Genomic DNA, 20,424 nt, shown 5'->3' on the forward strand with positions numbered 1-20,424 from the left:
TGAGCACTTTCTACAGCTCCGAGCCAATGACAACAAGTGTCTCCTTAGTCCCCATGCATCCCTGCGAAGCAAATACTACTAACCCCATTTTACAGATGAGAAAACTGGGGCTCGGGACATGTCAGCTACTTGTAGAACATTATGTAAGCGGCCAACTCAAACCCAGCCTCCAGATCAGTGTCCTCTCTCTCAGGAGACAGCCCTTTGACCCCTCGGACACCCTGGCCTGCTGCCCTGCCCTCTCGTCTCCTCTCCTGGTGCCAAGCATGGACAGGCTTTGCCTTGGAAGCCCGTGTCTATGGGGCAGTATCTGCCATGCGCTTCTCCTTGGAGAGCCCGAAACCAGTCAGTGCCCCACAAAACTGCAGGAACAGCACATTCAGCTACAACTGTGAGGACTCCTTCCCCTGGGTAGGCTGGGAAACCGGCAGCCTGGCGGCCGATGCTGGGCAGAGCTGTGTGGGTCGGGCTGGTACGAGGAGAGAGCTGCATGGCTGCCACCACTGGCTCACTGGGAGGCTCTAGTGATGATGGTGAAGTGACAGTAATAATGACAACCATAAGAGCAGGCCAGTATTCATATGGCACTTTCTAGGCGCTCGATACTGGTTTAAGCCTTGCTCATCCATGAAACCAGTGAGTCCCCAGGACGGAAGTCCACCATCAGAGACAACGTTAAACCCCACCAGCCCCAGAGGAATCCACGCGTAAACCTCACCAACTGGCCCTGCCTTCCAATCTTTCCCTCACACTTGCAGCCTTAGGAATTCTACGCCATCTTTCCCCGTCTTATCACCACTCTGGACATGGACTGCTCTTCTTGTTAAGACGCCAGTAAACCCAAGTTCTAAACATTCTGAGTCCTTTGTCTCCACACTCCCACGATCATGCACACTGCAAGTATGACTAAACCTGTGTCCCCTTTTCCCTTGTCTCCTGCTCATCCACATTACAGGAGCCCAGCCAAGGAAGGTCAGGACGGAGGAAGTAATCCTTTGTTATCAGCCCTACTTTACATATGGAGAAAACTGGGAAAAGCTCGGGAATGTGGAGTCACTTGGTCCTGAGGGTTTGGCCCCAGCATCTGAGCTGCTCACCCCCGCACCCCTTCCCCCAACCTCCCCATCTGCCCACCCCCACCCATGCCTGCCACCAACACACACACCAGCTCACCCCCACAGGCAAGTCACTCCACCCCCTCCCGCCTGAGGCTGCTTCTCTCATGTGCAGAATCAAGAACCCGGATGGATGCTTATCTTGGCAAGAACCAAGCACAGAAGTGCAGTTCATTTCTCTGCCTTTCTGGATCCTGACTCCGGCCCTACTTGTCAGATTCTATGTACAGCACTCACTGACGTCCTGCTCTGTGCCAGGCACGCAGCTGAGCACCTCACTTGCAGGCTCTCCTGCACCCCTTGCACTCCTGTGAAGACGTTTCCAGGCTCCTGGTGCACCCGAGGCTCAGCAAGGCTCAGTAACTTGCTCCAGCTAACACAGCCAGGAAGCTGCCTCCGAACAGCAGCCAGGGGGATCCAAGGCCGGGGGCCAGGCCTGTTTGTCCTCCTTCCTCTTCTTACAGCAATGGGGCTCCCTCCAGACAACAGGGAAGGTGTTCCCTGTATCTCCAGCTTGGCCAGCAGCTGAGCAAACACTGGAGCCACTGATACGGAATTAGCAAATAGAGGAGCAGATGAAAGCAAGAAAGAGAGGAAGAAAAAGAGATGGAGAGAAGAAAACTGGGGTGGAAGGAAAGAAAAAAAAGAATGCAGAGAACGAATAAAATAAAATCGAATAAAGAATAAAAAGACCCAGAAAATAGAACCAGAAAGGAATAGAATAAAAGGATGCTGGGTAACTCTGTGTCCTGCTGGCTCCCTTCTCATAGGGACTCACAGCTCCCCCAGGCTGCCTCCTAGGAGCCACTTTTGAGCCCTGGGAAGTGGCTGTGTCTCCAGCCAAGCAGCAGTAATGCCCCCTTAGGCCAGGGACCATGATACCTAATGGTTGATGACATGTGACAGGCAGAGAGGGGCAAACATGGCATTCACATCCTGGCATCAGATCGCCACCCAAAGATCCCCAGCCATTGTCTCTGGCAGGCAAGGAAGGGCTTTTTCACAGCCAAGACATAGATCCTGCTAAAGCAGCTGCCGCCTCCAGCCCCTGCACACAACAGCACTGCCTGCTGCACACCCTGGCCAAGGTGCTGAAGGGAGGCTGGCCTCGCTGCCTGCCCACCGAGGCTCTCTTCTACCTCCACCTTGCACAGAAAGCTCTCCTCACCTCCTTTCCCCCAGAGTCTGGGCAGACCCAGGACACAGCGGAACCAAGAGGCAGCCAGGGGTGGAGGGAGGATCCTGCAGCCCCTGCGACCTGGCCCTATGTGGCCGCCGACCCATTTGACAGAGGAGCCAAGTGAGGACCCTCAGTCTCACTGCCCCAGGTCCCAAGGATGCTGCTGTGCAGAGCCCAAGGCAGCTGGGCGGTGAAGCCGGGTCAGGACACCCTGCTGCAAAGCCCCGGGCTCCCTCCCCGGGCCCGAGGAACGCCCCTCAGCATTAGCAACTTGTGCCATCTCAGGAGCCCTCTGAGCGCCAGGTTCAAAGCAAGCAGATCGCCCCCTTCTGGCCTCATGGCAAACCAACCCACTTTTTTTTTTTTTTAAAGCTTTATCTATTTATTTGAAAGGCAGAGTTAGAGAGAGAGAGAGGGAGAGATGGCAAGCTGCCCAAGCACTTGGACTGTCCTCTACTGATTTCCAAGACCTTTAGTAGGGAGTTGGATCAGAAGTGGAGAGGCCAGGATATGAAATGGTACCCAGATGGGATGCCATTGTCACAGGGGGTGGCCCAAACTGCTAGGCTACAACATTGGCCCCAAACCAGTCCCATTATATGGATAAAGACTGCAGATACTCAGGAGGTGAGAGGGCATGTCCCAGGTCACCCAGATGGCATGGTAGAGCCAGGGCTCTAATTGAGGTCTGCCTAGCCCCAAGCCCATGCTCAGAGCTCTTAGACAATGATGCTTCCTTGCAGGTCCTTTAGCCTCTATGTTTACATGTTTATGGTAACATTCACTCACTTCTTGCACTACTTTATTCGAATGTCACCTTTTAAACCACTGTGACCCTGGGAGTCCAGTGTTGTGGTGTAGCGAGTTAAGCCACCACTCATGATGCCTGCATCCCATATTAGAGAACTGATTTGAGTCCTAGCTATTCTGCTTCCAGCCCAACTTCTGGCTAATATGCCTGGGTGCTAGTGGACGATTGTCCAAGTGCCACTGACACCCATGGGGGAGAGTAAGATGGAGCTCGGGACTCCTGGCTTTGGCCTGGTCTAGCCCCAGACACTGCGGCCACTTGAGACTGAAAAAAAGTGGGTGGACAATCTCTCCCTCTGTCTCCCCACTCTCGCTCTACCTTTCAAATAAATAAATCTCTCAAAAATAAAAATTGCCAGCCTCTCTTATATGCCCCTAGTCTGCTGGCCTGACCTAACTTTGTCATACTCGCTTTTTTTTTTTTTTAAAGATTTATTTATTTGAAAGAGTTACACAGAGGAGAGGAAGAGAGAGGTCTTCCCTCCACTGGTTCACTCCCCAATTGGCTGCAACAGCTGGGAACTGCACCAATCTGAAACCAAGAGCCAGAAGTTTTCTCCTGGTCTCCCACATGGGTGCAGACACCCAAAGACCTGGGCCATCCTCCATTGCTTTTCCAGGCCACAGCAGAGAGCTGGATCAGAAGTGGAGCAGCTGGGTCTTGAAGTGGCACCCACATGGGACGCTGGCGCTTTAGGCCAAGGCTTTAACCCGCTGTGCCACAGCGCCACTGCCACCCCCTCCCCCATTATCTTCTAACCGACGAGTCTTCAAAAGTTCAAGGAATAGGTGTACAATGAAAACACTATATAGGCATTTCAAAGACTACTGGCACCAAAATAAAGTTACCTTTGAATTGCATTTTCCCACAAACATTTTTTAAAGATTTATTTGAAAGAGAGAGGGAGAGAGGGAGAGAGGGAGAGAGGGAGAGAGGGAGAGAGGGAGAGAGGGAGAGAGGGAGAGAGGGAGAGAGGGAGAGAGGGAGAGAGGGAAGAGAGAGAGAGGTCTTCCATTCGCTGGTTCACCCCCAGATGGCTGCAACAGCCAGGGCTGAGCCAGGTGGAAGCCAGGAGCTTCTTCCGGGTCCTACACATCCCACAACTTTTTGACGTCCTCTTGTGTTTTAGTCTGTAGTGTTTCGCTTCTGTCCTCCTCCCCCTTGACCGTGACCCTGGTGGAGACAGGGTTTTCTGTTTCATTTTGCATTGTCCTACCTGCAGCACTAACCAGGAGGGGCTGGCACACAGTAGGCATTCAAAAGATACTTGCGAATCCAAGAACTGAATGAATCCACCTCTGCTACCAGTGATTTTCAGACGTCTCTGGGTTATGGATTTTCCGAGCATAGAGCTTGCATCAAGTTCACCTCCATGAGGCCCCATCCAAGAGGAAAGGGGTTTATTCTGGGAGTGTGGTTGAGTGAAAGGGATGCATTAGAGCTCCCTTCAATCTATTTTAACCTCAGACACGTATCACCTCTTTCGCAGATCACCGCAAACCTCCTTTCTGGTCTCCCTGCCTCCAGTCCTGTTTCCTTCAGAAACATTTCCATAGTATAGGCGGCCAGAGACATTTTTTTAAAAACACAAATCTGAGTACCCCAGCCCCAGTGGAAACAGCAGCTGCCCCTTGGCATGTGGTCCAGCTCTTCCCTGTAGCACCAGAGGCCCCTCTGGACCCATGCTGGCTTCATCTCCCTGGACATGGCCACACTCACCCACTCCATCAGCCCCATGCATGCAGCACCTCTGCACACACCACTGTTACTTCTTGGAATCCCACTCTTCAGTCACTCCCTCCTAACTCCCTCCCAACTCCACTGGCCTAATAAACTCCATATGTTTCTGTGTTCCGGTGAGACTTTTTTTTATTTGCAAGCTTTATTTATTTACTTGAAAGGCAGAGTTAGAGTTAGAGAGTCAGAGAGAGAAGAGAGAGCGAGCGAGCGAGCGAGCGCAAGCACGTGTGCACAAGCACTATCTTCCATCTGCTGGTTCACTCTCCCAAATGGCTGACACTACCAGGGCTGGGTCAGGCCAAAGCCAGGAGCTTCATTTGGGTTTCCTATGTGGGTGCAGGGACCCAAGCACCTGGTTCAACTTCCACTGCTTTCCCAGGCACATTACTACAGACAGTGGCTTAATTTGCTGTGCCACAGCACCGGCCCCAACTCTGTGTATCTTTCAAATCTCAACTCAGACATCAGCTGGCCCAGAAAGTCTAGCAGTCCCTCCCTCCCTCCCTCCCTCCCTCCCTCTCTCCAGTAGAGGAAAGTTCAAAATTCTCTCCCAGATCACACCATACCCCTGCACTAGCCAGAGGGCTTTTACATAGCAAACTCGACTTCCCAACCACTATGGACGGAATGTTTGCAAATCCGTATGTCGAAACTCTGGTCTCAATATGATGGTGTTTAAAGATGGGGTCTTTGGGAGGTCATAGGTCACAAGGGTACACACCTCATGATGGACTTGGTTTGCTTCTCTCCCTGCTCTCTGCCACATGAGACACAGCAAGCAGACAGCCATCTGCCAACCAGGAAGAAGGCCCCCTCAGAGCCCAGGCATGCTGGGGACCCGATCAGGGACTTTCCAGCCTTGCAAAACCATGGGAAACAAACATCTTGGTGTTAGAGCCAACCCGTCTCACTGTAGTGGGTTAGAGAAGCTCAAGCTGAGATCCCGATGCAGTCTGGAACCTGGAAATGAGGCCCACCTGACACAGCACCCAGCACCTCTCTCTAAACCTCACAAAGAGCCACATAGCCCTTCAGCCAGTTGATTCTTCCCTGGGAATATCGGACAAATATACTTCATGGTCAATCAAAAAGGCTTTTTCTGGCTGCTTGAAGCAGGAGAAGGTGGGGAAAGACAAATTCAGAGAAGCATCGAAAACACAGCCATTTAAGGCCATTTGTAGGGTGAGGGCAAAACGCCCCACAGTTCACATCAACCTGTAAGGGCACCATGATATTATAATACTTCATGTTGTCCTTTGAAGCCTCACAAAAAGGTGCACCGTGGTGTCAGCAGCTAGATAGAAAGAATGCAAACAGAAAGCTTTGACTCAAAGGCTAAAATCAAAAAAGAAAAATCTAACATAAAACATCAGTATAGGTGTAGCCCCCAGAAAGCAGTGATTGGTCCACAGAAAGGACTGCTCGAGTGTCAGTGGTGCTGTGGCCATGACCAGCCTCATCCTGCCTTCCTGACAATGCTGGTACAGCATACCCGTAAAAGCATGGGCTCGGGGCTGGTGCTGTGGTGCAGTGGGTTAACGCCATGGCCTGAAGTGGTGGCGTCCCATATGGGCGCCAGTTCTAGTCCCAGCTGCTCCTCTTCCAATCCAGCTCTCTGCTGTGGCCTGGGAAAGCAGTAGAAGATGGCCCAAGTGCTTGGGCCCCTGCACCCACGTGGGAGACCCGAAAGAAGCTCCTGGCTACTGGCTTCAGATCGGCACAGCTCCAGCCATTGGGGCCATCTGGGAGTGAACCAGTGGATGGGAAACCTCTCTCTCTCTGTCTCTACCTCTCTATGTAACTCTTTCAAATAAAATAAAAAAATAAAAATAAAAAAAAAAAGCATGGGCTCTGAAGGCAGAGCTACCTGGTTTTTTAAAAAATTTTTTTAAAGATTTTATTTATTTATTTGACAGGTAGAGTTACAGAGAGTGAGAGAGAGAGAGAGAGAAAGGTCTTCTTTCCGTTGGTTCACTCTCCAAATGGCCACAACAGCCACAGCTGCGCTGATCCAAAGCCAGGAAAGCCAGGAGCCAGGTGCTTCTTCCTGGTCTCCCATGCAGATGCAGGGGCCCAAGCACTTGGGCCATCCTCCACTGCTTTCCCAGGCCACAGCAGAGAGCTGGATTGGAAGAGGAGCAGCCGGGACTAGAACCGGTGCCCATATGGGATGCCGGCACTGCAGGCAGAGGATTAACGTAGTGCACCACAGGGCAGGCCCCAGAGCTACCTGGTTAAACATCCCAGTTCTTCTGTCTCTGAGCCCTGTGACCTCGGGCCAGGCATGAACCTCTCTGTGTCTTGGCTGGCTCATCACAAGCCAGGGATAAGAATTCCGGCTCATCTGCAGACTTGTAGAGGAGATGAAGTGAATGACTCCATGCAAAACGGCTTGAACCAGGCTTGCACACAGCGAGTGTGACCTAAGCAGATAGCTACGCCCCAGGAAGAGGGGAGAGGTGGCTCCGGCATATTCGACAGGGTGATGTGCACAAAGGACATCAAGTCTGATACGTTTCAAGGACGGTCTGAGTGCTTCTCAGTACAGAAGGTCCTTCTGCCAACCTCTGCACATGCCACCCCCAGCCAGCAGCTCGTCTCAAAGGCCCATCATCACATGAGTTCTGCACACCTCTCTCTTGGATTGCCAGGGACAGTTCCCCACAGTGGACGCCTCATGAGTCTCTAGGAAGCTGACGCACAGCTTCACTCACGGTAGAAGCACGGAGCACAGGAAGTCACGTGACTTTCACCCCCTTCCCAGACAGACACGTACTTCGGCCAATCATCACCACCCAACGCCCACTTACTCTAGCCTCCGGCCATTCTCTGTCATTCTTCCAGGTCTTTGCTCCTGCTTTCCCCATGCCTAACCACCCTTTCCCTCACTTTCTCTGGGTCAACTTTGCTACTCAACGAGGAAGTCCCCTGTCAAACATTGTCTCTTCTGTGGAGTCCCCCCAGCCATGCCAGGGGTCCCTCACAGTGTGTGATCAACCATTCACTTACATAGAATGACTTCTGGTGCCTGCTCACCACATGCCTCCTATTTTGGGAGTTGGGGCTTGGCCACCTGCATTTTGAACAACTTTTCTAGCTGAATCTTGCACAAAGTTTGAGCACTGCTGTCCAGAGGGCTGGCCTTGCAAACCAGGTACTCAGTAAATGCCCCCTTAACCTGTGTTCTTCAAAGACTTTCCACACGAGTGCAGAGTGCACTTGGCCATGCGCAGAACTGCCTACAGGCAATCTCCCCTCACCAGACTATGAAGTACTTGGGTGTAGAGATCATGTCAGAACTATATTTAAATTCTTACCACTTCCAGCTGTGACGCCTGCTTTTTTTTCTCACATTCCATATCCTGTCCATCATGAAGTTCAAGTTGTTTTGATTTGGACCATTTACTGCCTCATTCAAACGCAGTGACCTTAGTCTACGCTATCATCATCTCTCTCCCACGGATCTTTCCTCTCACCCTTGTCTGCTCCCTTACTATGCAACGTCCAGAATCAGTCTTCAAAAACATGTTAAATATTTGCAAATCACATATTCAAGAAAGCACTGGCAAGGCCCGGACTGTGGCACTGTGGGTTAAGTGGCTGTCTGCAGTGCTGGCATCCCATATGGGCGCTGGTTCAGGTCTTGGCTGCTCTACTTCCTATCCAGCTCCCTGCTAATGGACCTGGGAAAGCAGCAGAAGGGCCTCTGCACTCATGTGGGAGACCTGGAAGACGCTCCTGGCTTCAGCCTGGCCCAGCCCTGACTGTTGTGGCCACTAGGGGAGTGAACCAACGGATGGAAGATTTCTCTTTGTGTCTCTCCTACTCTCTCTGTAACTCCCTTTCAAGAAAACAAATCTTAAAAAAAAAAGAAAAAAAGAAAAGAAAAATACCAGATTTCTGGCCTCACCTGCAGGATAAAATAAATAAATAAATAAATAAATAAATAAATAAAGCAAGCAAGCAAGCAAGCAAGCAAGCACTGGTACCCAGAGGGTATAGACAATACTAAAAACTCAACAATATGAAAAATTAAAGCAATTGTAAATGAAGGGGTAATAGACCCAGACACTCTACTAGTGAGGATATAAGTATAGCAATTACACTCATGAAAAGATATTCAACATAATCAGCAAATTAGAAAATGCAAATTAATACCACGCAATGCAAATTAATATAACTAAATTATTAGAATGGCTATAAAAAATACTGACAATGCCAAAAACTGACAGAGGACACAGAACAACTGGACCTTTTATTGCTGATGAGAATACAAAAATGGACAGCCACTCTAGAAAACATTTTGACTAGGGGCTGTCGCTGTGGCACAGTGGGTTAATGCCCTGGCCTGAAGCGCCAGCATACCATATAGGCACCGGTTTGAGACCTGGCTGCTCCACTTCCACTCCAGCTCTCTACTGTGCCCTGGAGAAGCAGAAGATGGCCCAAGTCCTTGGGACCCTGCACCCATGTGGGAGACCCAAAAGAAGCTCCTGGCTCCTGGCTTCGGATCAGCATAGCTCCAGCCGTTGCAGCCAATTGGGGAGTGAACCATCGGATGGAAGACCTCCCTCCCTCTCTCTCTCTGCCTCTCCTTCTCTCTCTGCAACTCTTTCAAATAAATAAATAAATCTAAAAAAAAAAAAAACAGTTTGACTATTTTTTTAAAAGTTAAATCCCTATGTCCCAGGGATCTACTGCCTCAGAAGCAAAATTTGTGTTCACAAAACAACCTCAACACAAATGTATAGCGTATCCTTACACACACACACACACACACACAAAATCACATTCAGTTTTCATGATCATTTTTGAAAACTGCCAACATATATGAAGATAGGAGAAACTTTCTCCAAACAGAATGGCATAAACCCTAAAAGCCACCTGTGAATTCCCTGCATCCTACCCCATGCCAGCTAGAGATTCCATGGTTATCTTAAATACAGAAAACAATGAAGGTGCAGGGACCGAAGCTGTGGTGTAGTGGGTAAAGTTGCCGCCCGCAGTGCCAGCATCCCATATGGGTGCTGGTTCGAGTCTTGGCTGTTCCACTTCTAATCCAGCTCCCTGCTAATGTGCTTGGGAAAGCAGTAGAGGGTGGCCCGAGTCCTTGGGCCCCTGCACCCATGTGGGAGACCCAGAAGAAGCTCCAGACTGCTGGCTTCAGATGAGCCCAGCTCCAGCTGTTGTGGCCATTTGGGGAGCCAATCAGCAGATGGAGGATCTCTCTCTCTCTCTCTCTCTCTCTCTCCCCCTTTAACTGTGCCTTTCAAATTAATAAATCTTTAAAAAGATGGAAGTGCAGACAATTCCATGTTGACTTTCCCTATTTCTTTGTGTCTAGGCCAGTGTTAGAACAGTAATTATTGCTCAGGACTGTGTGTGCAAAAATCATACACATTCTTGGTGATTAAAATATGCTCAAGGGCATTTTTGGCTAAACATGGTTTTCACCCCCATACTACGGCTTTGGAACCTAAAGGAGGAGCGCTATGCTCCCGGCTTCCTCTCATCTACTTGATTGCTTGACAATCAAAAAACCTTAGATCTAGAAGCTCTAAATCCTTACCAGGGCAGAAAACCCTGGGGTTACCACCCACTTCCAATAAGAGGGGCGTGGAAGATGGACACTCCCACTGGACGTCTCTGCTCCTCTCCCACTCCCCTCCCCTTTGCTGCTGCCAGCCTTGCTCTCTTCTCCTGCAGAGTAAGTACAACCCATCTGTCTTATGACAACCATTTGACTGTCTTAAACCTGTGGCTGGAGTGACACTTTGTTAACATTACAGATCCTAAAAAGAGGTAAGCATCTGCCTTAGGCTTGTTGTGGATTGCCCGATGGTTTCTATTGCTGGGTACACATATCTGTTCACTCAAGATACTGAGCCCCCACCTCCCCATTCAGGCCACACCAACAATTATGTTCAACATTTTGGGAGCTGTATCTGGAAACATGCAGCTTTGTTTTGAAGACAAAGAACAGAACCCACGTGTCACCTGCCACCATGCCAAGACCAGAATGTGTGGTCTGTGAGTCTACCCCAGTCCTTTGCCACTGCAAGAGACTGGGGGTGATCATTAAACTTCAGCCCATCTCAAACTTTCCAAATGAAGGTTTTTTTAAATGTTTAACTCAATAATGATACAAGTGCAAACGTCTAAGTATTGGAATCCATTTCTCACCATCTATCGCCTTGTCAATTGACATGGAACAAATCACCCAACTTTTTGGGACCTCCAGTCTCTTGGTTACAAGTTGAGAGGCCTGATTTCAAGAACTGTAGCATCCTCTGATGATCTGCTGTCATCTCAGACAGTGAACCGGGTAGCACTCAACAATCTGGCTGGGTAAGTACATCTCAAAATCAGTGTGTGCTTTCCAGTACAGAGAGGAGCATGCAAGGAAACAAAGGCAGACAAGGATTCCAGCTTCAGCCCCTTCTTCTGCCTCCTGCTGCCACCCCAGCATCTTGGCCTGTGCTGGTTTACAGACCGAGCTCCCCATTTACTCGGTGGGTAATCTCAACCCCCACCAGCCTTGATCTGTACACCTGTAGTGTGGGGTTAATTCCACCTACTGCAAGGCTGTTGAGCAGGTGTAACAATTAAGACACAGGTAAAGCACTCAGCAGACACAAGCTGCGTGTCTCCTCTCAAACATTCTTTACCCACTGGACCTGCTCGCACAGACCCAGTTTGCAAAGGCTTATCACAACTCAAGGCACAGCCAACCAGCACTGGAAGGGGTCTAAAAGCCAGCCAGTCCATCTCCCTCCCACCTCTGGGATTTACAAAGGAGGGTACTGAGACCCGACACAAGGTCCTGACTTGCTCAAGGACCTGTGTGTTTAGCAAATTCTGGCCTGGGACCCAGGGCAGCAAAGGCCAAGGTCACACAAGACACAAAGAGAACCCTCTGTAAGCTCCATGCTCACTAAAGAAAGGGGATTCCTCCCTCCTCTCCACTTAGAACCAAGTCGGGAAACATAAAAACAGAACTTTTTAATCGCATGTTCTGGGAAGGCTGTAGCAGAAAGGCAGTGTCTTGTCTAGGAAATGCAAGGGTTTCTTGAATTGACTACAAAATGCAGGTCAGAATTCTTGCTTGCAGTCTTTCCTGCTAGGCTGCTGCCTTCTGCCCACCCTTGCTCTACCCTGTGTAATTTACACCCGGAGGACCCTTTCTGGACAAGGTGGGGAATTTTGGGCTAGAGCCACTGTCCATGCCCTATTAAGTACAAATAAGAAACCCATCACAACCATACCACCCACAATACAAAAAGGCTTCCTCTCTATGGCCCCAAGAGCCCAGTTTGGAACACCTAGCAGAGTTTCCGTGTTCATTAAGGCACACGGATAACTCGAGGGCCAGGGACCCCAAGCTCCTCTCAAATGACATGCACTGAGTCCTGAGACCATGCAGGATTTTCTGAAGAATCTTCAGTCTCAGGTTTATGGAGGGCCACTGGCTGAGCTGCAGAACTAAAGGGGAAGCCCCAGCAACATAAGGGGGAGCCTGGGTCACAGCTGACTCCAGAGATACAGCACTACCCTGCCCAGCTCTCTTCCGGCTCAGGGTCCCAAAGGACACATACAGCTCAAATAAACACTTGGCAAAAAGCTACAGCAAGAACATGCTTGGTCTAGCTCCTGGTGCTGCTCCCCAGGCCATGTCCATCTGAGGGCCCTAACCCAAGCCTCGCACTGTGCACTTCTGCAAAGAGACCCAGGAAAAGGAAAAGGAGATGGTCCTGCCCTGTTCACACTGCATGCCAGCGGCAGCCACTCCACTGAGCCCCCTACCTGATCCGCAGTCTGGGGCTGTCCCTCCCCCCTGCCAGGCCCACTCCCTCTTGCAACACCTTGGGCTCACCTCCTGGTTCTGAGGATTCCGCCAGGTTGAACAACAGTCAGAAGCAGGTGGTAGCTTAGCGATTCATTCGAGGGGACTTGGGGCTGTGCCCATCCCCAATGGCAAGGAGACTTGGCAGCGTGGAACTTTGAAAGGGCTCTCTTTGCTCTAAAGGATACTCCTCCACCTCCTCCTCCTCCTCCTCCTCCCCTTCCTCCGCCCCCTCCTCTGTAGTACTACAGGGACATGTGCTCTGCTTGGGAGGAGGTGAGGAGGAGAGTATGGCTGCTACTGCAAGAAGGGCAACAATCTGCTGGGCCCTGCTATGTACTCACACCTAGAAGTGGAATGCGAGAGAGAGCTCTTTCTGCTGCCAGAGAATTATTAACCCCTGTGCTGCAGCTCTGCTCCTCACACAGCTGAAGCAGGAGAAACAATACACTTAACCAATGGAGCACCAGCCAAAGACATTACATCACCGGTCAGCACCGCCATTGGCTAATAATTCCTAGAAGGCAAAACTCTGCTGCTAGGTGCTTAACCCTTTCAAGCTTATCAGAGCAAGCAGTATTGGATAGGAACCAATGGCTCCTGGAGTTGATTTATCAGAATCATCTGGCGTGCTTCCTAAACATACACATCACTGGGGTCCACCTCTAACCATCGAAATCAGAGCCTCGGAGGGAACATGGTCATGTGTGAATAGTGTGCACAGGTTGGGGACCTCTGGTCTCTCACAAACTCTTCCTCCCTGAACCAAATGACATTTTCTTGAGCATTTGTGATGTGCCCAACATTTGAGTATGCTGGCCCATTCATTTCTGATACTGAGCAGTGGACATTCTTGGCTCTGTTTGAATAAAAACAAGGTTCAGGGGCTGGTGCTGTGGCATAGTGGTTAAAGCTGCTGCCTGCAGTGCTGGCATCCCATATGGACACCAGTTCGAGTCCCGGCTGCTCCACTTCTGATCCAGCTCCCTGATAACAGCCTAGGAAAGCAGCAGAGGTTGTCCCAAGTCCTTGGGCCCCTGCACCCACATGGGAGACCCAGAAGAAGCTCCTGGCTTTGGACTGCCTCAGCTCCGGCCATTGCGGCCATTTGGAGAGTGAACCTGCAGATGGAAAATCTGTCTCTTCCTAACTCTGCCTTTCAAATAAATCAATTTTTTTTTAAATACAAGGTTCAGGGAAGGACAAGTCACTTGCTTGAGACACGGCTGTTTGCACCCTACCCTGATAACTCCCTTTGAGGCGCCCACTTTAAGTCATGGTTGCCCTTTGTTTACTTGCTATCTGCAGAATGATAGAAACTACAGACCCTCTTGATGAGTTGGAAAGCAATCACCTGTGAAGAACCCTTACCTGCAAAGAAAGGCAAGTTCTTGGAGCAGGTGTTCAGGCATCACCACCCACCCCACACACACCCCAACTCCTCCACCTCCCAAAGAATCATTTTGTTTCCCAAGATCATTCCTTCAGCTTTAGCTGCCAATCTCAGGTTAACTGTCACTTCATCTAGGAAGACTCATCCCACCCCCAAGCCTGGGACAGATGCACTTGCTCTGTGCTCCCAAGGCCCCCTTGTAACTGTGGGCTGCAGGTGTGGTTTACTGGGTAGATTCCATGAGATTAGAGTCACTTCTGCACCAACAAATGCCCACAACAGTGCCTGTGGTGTGTGAATACTCAATCATGGAGGGAGGGAGGTGGGTAGGAGGGAGAGGGGCATGGGCGAAGGGAAAGTGCTGAAGTTCTAAATTGCATCATGCTGAGATGGAGCAGGCAAAAGAATGGAAGCCTGGAGACCAGAAGAACAAACGGTCTCACCTTGGGCAGGTTCATTTATGGGGTGGGTGTTTGTTTCCTCATCTGAAAATGAGGACAACAGCAGCCTGTTGTAAATAGTGATGAAGATGTAACTAGAGAACAATCCAGGCTCCGGCTCTCCCCTTAGACCCTGTCTCCCTAGAATGCATCCATTTTGGTGGCTGACATCTAAGAGCTGACAGCTGCCATATTTATCTCTGCAGGCGACAGGCACGTGTCCAGGGGCTCCTCCAAGAGGGTGCACGAATTTTATCCCCTTTGTGCAACCTGCTTCTCACCCAGGCTCTCTGTGATGTGTGTGATGTTCCCATCCTCCCAATCTTCTTTACAGCCTTTAGCGTTTTAGAGTATATAATTCAGCAGCAATTGGCACATTTACAATGCTCTATAACTATCACCTCCATCTAGTTCCAGGAAACCATTCAGCTACTAAGCATTCACACTCTGCTCAGCCTTCCACCTCTGCCTCTGGCAAACACCAATCTGCTTTCAGCCTACTGGTCTACATATCCCAAAAGTTTCCTCTAACAGGAACCACACAGTGTGTGACCTTTTGTGTCTGGATTCCTTCACTTGTATTTCCACATAATATTCTCAAGGCTCACCCGCGTTGTGGCACATATTAGCACTTTGCTTTTTGTGGGTAAGTGATGATGTTTCAATGCATGTGTGCACCACAGTGTGTTGATGTCTTCACCTGCTAATGGATGTCTACCCAATCCCAAACCATGAGACTAGCCATCATCCTTGGGCCCTTCCTTTCCTATGGTCCCCCAGTACAAAATATCAGCAAGTGCCACTCATTACATCCAAAATACAGCTCAAGTCCTTCTACTCGTCTGCAATACTATTATTATCCTTAAGCCCAGACGACATCCACCTCTTTTCCTCACTTCAAACCAGTGACAAGATCCCATTAATCTTTTTCTCTACTCCATTTTCCACTTGGTAGTTCCTGAGACTCTTTTGGAACATAAACCAGATTGTTTCATTCATTTAAGCATTAATCCATTAATCCATTCATTTAAGCAGCATCTACTTCATGGAGTCTGCCTCCTGAGGGCGTGACACAAACATACACTTTTGTATCAGATCATTGCTAGTCCTCCAATGACTTCATTGCCTTTTGGGTAAAATCCAAGCTCAGTATGACCCCCACCCCACCCCTGCCAAGGCCCATCAACTTCAAACTCGACTCGTTCATTATGCTGTCATTCTGACAGGCTTGCTTCCTCCACCGCATGGTCCTTGAACAAGCTGTTCGTTCTGCCTCTTGATCTTGGCATTGCTGGCGCTTTCTCATCCTGTGGACGTCAGTGTAAATATCAGTCCTCTGAGTCGCTGATCTATAGAGCAGATCTGCCCTTCATTCATGTCACTCACTCAAGAAATAGATGGTAAAATCAAGAAATGTGTGCTGGGCTCTTGGGAGACAGCACTGTATGTCCTCCTGGGGTCTGTATTCTAGTGGAGAGGTTCAACAGCACGGAAGAACAATAGATAAAGAAGTGCTATGCAGGCAGAGTAAAGGGAAGGGGGCGTGCTTTACAAAGAATATTCCAAAAGGCCTTTCAGGGGAGGCTATATTAAAACTGAAGAGTAAGAACTCAAGTGGGCAAAGTGCCTGTTCTCTGTCACATCCTGGCAACGCACTACAATACAACGTTCCATCCCTCATGTTTGCTTTTGAAGAATCCAAGTAGTTAACGTCCACCTCTCTCTCTCCCTAACAGACTGCACTATATTCCCAGCACCTGGGACAGCACCTGCCATTTGAGGTGTGCTCCATAGGTTGACTGAATTAATAAGTGGTTAAGTGAAAGGGTTCTTAATCTGTTGACTCACCCACAAAAGCACTATGTCATCTGTAACAAATCTGTAATCGTGACTGCTATTTGTATTTTACGGCAGAAGGACGGCTGGGTTTTGCAAACACGACAATGAAAGTACCTCACTTAGAGTACCCCTGAACAACAGGGAGAGAATGTGTGCACCTAAGAGGCACTCAGCAGCTGCAGCACTTGCTATTAAAGGCTCTTCAGACAATCTGATTTACTCAATTGAAACTCCAAAACTCATCTTCAGATGCAGTCCAGAAATTTCAAGGTGAGAGAAGTGAGCAGCTTTTAAGTGTACGCTCAGCACCAGCACTATCCCTGACTTCCCAGAGCCCTCCCGCCACGTAGGCACTGCATGCCTTGGTAGAGCTCTCGGCCCCCTCCAAGGCCAAGATACTCACACCTTCCCCACCCCAGCTGCAGGCAGTGTTAGCTGCTGACAGCTCACAGTTGAGCCCTATTCAGGACCTGTCCTGCTTAACAGGTGCCCGAAGTGATGCCCCCTCCCTGGGGCCAGGCTGCAGCTGCTGGTGGTCAACAGGAGGCCACTGGGAGCCTGGCCAGGTTTCGTCCTCCCAGGACACACCTGTGAATGCTGTAAGGGTGCATGGTAAGGGCTGCGGGCTTCTCAGTCCCTGACGCCTCCCCACCGGATGACCTGAAGTTCTAAGTGAACTCACTGGGCTTGCCAGTTCCTTCCTGGTCACACCACAAAATCTGCCTGGAGTTCCTGCTCCAGGAACACAGTCTTCGGCCAAAGCCCGCTGCTCCTCCCCACCCCACGACTGCCTCCTCTCAGAAGCCTTCCAGGCTCCTCAATGCCCTCCTGTCCACCTCGAGTCCTCCCCACTACACTGCGCGGTAACTGCCCCCCCTCCTGTCCCTCTTAGCCCCCCGAGCTGCCCGCGAGGCCCTTCTGCGTGCCTCTGGGGCTCAGCACTGCGCCTGGGAACTCGGGAGATGCAGAGTAAGTGCGGAATAAACCACAAGTCGCCGTATCCAGTGCTAGTGTCTGCTCCTAGCTTGGCCAAGAAGCCTCTCTGAGATTGCTTCCTGAGCACAGCACGCCTGGAAATCGGAAATAGCATGACTTATGTCTTGAGGCCGGCCCCCAGCTCCAAGGCAAGAGGTCACGAGAGGTCAGCCGAGCTCAGGGAGGTGCTGGACCCAGGCTGGTGCAGCACAGGGGTCCGGCCTCTGCGGTTCCCCGTGCCCGCCGCTGGGTGGAGACAGTCAGGACCCACGGTCCTGCGCACCCCCACACCCCGAACTATCCGAGCGCGGGCAGCTGGAGTCCGGGGAGGCAGCAGGGCGCCCCTCTCCTCGTCTCCCTCCCGGGCCCTCCGCGCGCCCGCGCCTGCACCCGCCTGGCACCGCGCCGCGGAGCTCCGGGGACGACGCAGGGAGCTCTCTGCTGTCAGCTGCCCCCACTAAGCCCGCTCTGCTGCGGCGGGCTGCTCACCGTGCACGCAGCCGGGGTCGCCTCGCCGCCGCCGCGTCTGCCGATCCGCTCGCCGTCCCGGAGCTCAGCGGCTGCCCTTTGCCGCGCGCGAGCGCCTCCGCCCGCGGCCAGGCCTCCCTGCGCCGCGGCGCCCCATTGGCTCGGGCAGTGAGGCCCCGCCCCCCGAGGCCTCGGCCCCGCCCCGCCTCCCCTCCCCCGCCTCCGCCCTCCGCCCTCAGCGCAGGCAAAGTTGCTGCTGTACTCGGAGCGTGGTCCCCGGGCTCAGGCGACAGAGTGAGGTCATGTTGCATCCCAGGAGGGCTCAGACGCCCCGCGGGGAGTGCGAAGAGTGTGCAGCGTCCTTGGAAGCCGGCTTTGAGCCATCACCTGGGCTCTCCGGAAACCAAGCAGCAACCTGTCCCAGCCTGGGTGCTGGCGCGCTGGGCGCTGGCGCCAGGGGCGCAAGAGGGCACAAGACAGCCTGACGCCCTGGTGCAGTCTGCGTGGGCTGCGAGTGGGAGAGACCATACGTATACAATGGAACAAAACCAATTCCAACCAAACAAGATGATGTGATGCAGTCCCTTGCCATAAGCACCGTGAGGCGCGGTGGGAGGGAGGTGATCAATAGGAAAGAGACCCCTGCGCTGCTAAACCTGGGCCGGCTTTGGGGCCCCCAGGTGATGCTTGAACTAAGACTTGGAGGATCTAAATGATTCCAGGGCTGGAGGGGGAGCATTGCTGACAGAGGGAAAGACACGTGTAGGGCAGTTCTGAGGCTGCGACTGCCACTGACACTAGGGCCCAGCCAGCAAGGAAAGGAAAAATGAACTGGGCCCAGAGAGGTAGACCAGATAGAGCACAAAATTTCCCCCAGGGCACTGAGGGCCTACAGGGGGCTAAAGCAGAGGCCCAGGCCCGAGATGGCAACAACTCATCAGGCTGGTGATGGCAGGATGGGGCAAGGTGGACGCACTGCAAGACAGGTGGAGCGCAGCATGAGAAGACTTGACGGTGGGCTGGATGTAGGAGACAGGGAGGGAAGAGGAAGAAAGCATGTCTCCCAGCTGTTTAGCTTGAGCCCTGCATGGGGTGATGGTGGCTTCCCAAGATGGGGGAGGTTCCCTCAGAAAGTGACCCTGGACTTGGGAACTCAGAGGCTCTAAGACTACAGCAGGGACATGACCTCCAAGAGGACTGGTTGGGTAGTTGAGTGCCAAGGGAGGTGACGCTGGCAGCAGAAGTGAGGTCTGAGGCCAAGCAGGGTTGCACACTTTCCCAAGGGGAGAATTACTGCTCAGCTCCAACTGAAATACAGACCCAGAGTCACCAAAGGTTCTGAGCTTTGTGTAAGGGCCAGCAATGTGGACTATGTTAAATCTCCAGGCTTTTAGATGTTGGCAAGTTTATTAAATTTCTTAAAAACAAAACAAAAGGACTGTGTGAGTCCAGATAGCTGGACAAAACCAAAGCTGTGTCTGGGCTGCATTTATCCCTTTAGCTGCTATTTTCCACCTCTGGATTAGACAGCAGCTCAGGCCCCTTCAAGAAGCTCCCTCCCAGTTTCTGTCCCGATTGGATGAGGACAGCCGCGAGAAGTAAGAGGACCAAGAAATCACAACTCAGAAACCTACCACAGTCTTGGGGGGCATTTGCCCAGCTCCTACCTCCGCCTCCCTAGCCGGCAGATCTTTCCTAAGCCTCAGTTCCCCTCAGAGGTTCAGAGTAGAGGTCCTCCAGGTGTCCTTCTAACTCTTGACATTTGGAGTTATGTCGTAATAACAGGGCTTTTTCACTACTGGTTTTCAAAAATGTGCAGGAAAGTTACTTGGGAAACCATGGAAGGGGTGTTCGTGTCTAATCTATGAATCAGAAAAGCATCATTGCCAGCACTTTTAAGAAAAGAGAAAATTGAAATGGAGGTTACAGGAGAAACCAGGAAAATCATGACATATAAAATTATTTTTATTGCACTATGAATAAGGCAAAGAAAGGCAATTAGATGCAGGCCAGCTTAATGGTTTCTATCGAAAGCGCAGTGTATTATAGCCAGTTCTCGGTATCTATCACCGAGGGGTTTGCAGTAATGAGATTCTCCCATCATGCCTTAGAGGTCCGCAGCACCCCCACATTCTTTATTCTTATTACTGAGCGCAGGCTATGAAAAGGGACTGGACACAGATAATCATACTCTGAACTCAGTGCCTTTTGCTCCTCCATCCCCCACCTTAGATATTGTTTAAAGCTGAAGAAATGGTTTATTATTTCGTAAATCACTGGGCTTTCTGTGGAAGCATGGACACAGGGCCAAGAGTCGGGAGACCTGAGACTAAATCATGAAATAGCTTGTCTGAACCCCTCTCACCAGTGAGGTGAGAGCTGGACAAAGGGCGGCTGCCTAGAAGATGTGTATATGCTATTTGTACTTCCACATTTCTTTGGGGGAATTTTTTCATCATGAGGAGACCTGACAATTCCCAAGCCCCCTCCCATTTAACAGCCCCCGAAATCCTTGAGGCAGGGATGTCACCTAGGTTGGAACTGTTGGATGCTTGATTCTGGGACTCTGCCTCTCCAGAAAGCAACAAAGATGAAGAGAGGTTCTGGCCATGAGACGGTG

At 51.0% G+C, this 20,424-nt stretch overlaps 1 protein-coding gene across 3 annotated transcripts in view; it reads right to left on the reverse strand.

Annotated features, from left to right (window-relative positions):
• SYN3 (synapsin III) overlaps positions 1 to 17,929 on the reverse strand; it is a 455,954-nt gene extending 438,025 nt beyond the window's left edge. For 2 of the 3 annotated variants that reach the window (XM_070051328.1, XM_008257067.3), the window contains exon 1: positions 17,826 to 17,929. The gene's annotated coding sequence lies outside the window, so the exon portion shown is untranslated. Of the gene's footprint in view, positions 1 to 12,719; positions 13,134 to 17,825 lie in introns of those variants that run through there. The other variant, XM_017341626.3, reaches the window with a different exon arrangement.
• Between the last annotated feature and the right edge of the window lie 2,495 nt (positions 17,930 to 20,424).

Source organism: Oryctolagus cuniculus, chromosome 11, assembly GCF_964237555.1.
Source record: "Oryctolagus cuniculus chromosome 11, mOryCun1.1, whole genome shotgun sequence".
NCBI lineage: Eukaryota > Metazoa > Chordata > Mammalia > Lagomorpha > Leporidae > Oryctolagus > Oryctolagus cuniculus.